Below are 790 nucleotides of genomic sequence, written 5' to 3' on the forward strand. Positions count from 1 at the left end.
CTTCATCTTACATTCCCTACCTGTGTGTACATGCATTTGCAGGCTTTCAGGCCCTGACTAATTAACTACATTGCTGATCAGAGACCCTGCTGTTTACTGGGAGGTGGCAGTACTACTGTGCTAGTGTGCTAGTACTGGTTTTTATTCTTTGGAACCTTCTACTTATGAAGCTCTCTCAAGTAAAGATTTTCAACTAGTAGTACATTTTTGTATGGTGCAAAAGTCCAGCAGCACTAGAACTGAACTGATTGATCTATACATGTTGTAGGAGGAGCTATATCATTTTCTCCATGGGGAATTTTGTGTAGGTACTTAGACAGCCACACACATCACCAAATTTCAACAGGAGGCGGATACAGACTTACTAACCAGAATTTAGCTAGCAGTGCAGTAACTTGCAAGTGTTAATAGCTATGAACACTGAAATATGCATTTCTATACATAAGCTGTCAAATATCATCAGAAGATAACAGACACGGTCGAGGGGAGGGAGGGATGGAATGGGGAGGAAGGGTGGAGAGGGAGGAAGGAGGAAGGAGGAGAGGTACCTGGGCGGGCGCGGCCGGTCCCCAAAGGGGTTGGGTCAGGGTTGGGGTTGGCGGCGGCGGCGTCGAAGGGATGGCTCGATTGGTCATCAGGGAGGCCTCCTGGGTGCCTCGGTTGGTCGTGGGGAGGCCGGCAGCCGCGGTCGTCGTCCTGCACCCCGTGCCCGGACTGAGGTAGAGGCGGCGCAGGGCAGGGGCCGACGCGGGGAGGCTATCGGCGACGGCGAGGTCACGGAGGTGTCGGC

This window comes from Triticum aestivum, chromosome 7A (genome assembly GCF_018294505.1).
Source record: "Triticum aestivum cultivar Chinese Spring chromosome 7A, IWGSC CS RefSeq v2.1, whole genome shotgun sequence".
In the NCBI taxonomy this organism is placed as follows: Eukaryota; Viridiplantae; Streptophyta; class Magnoliopsida; order Poales; family Poaceae; genus Triticum; species Triticum aestivum.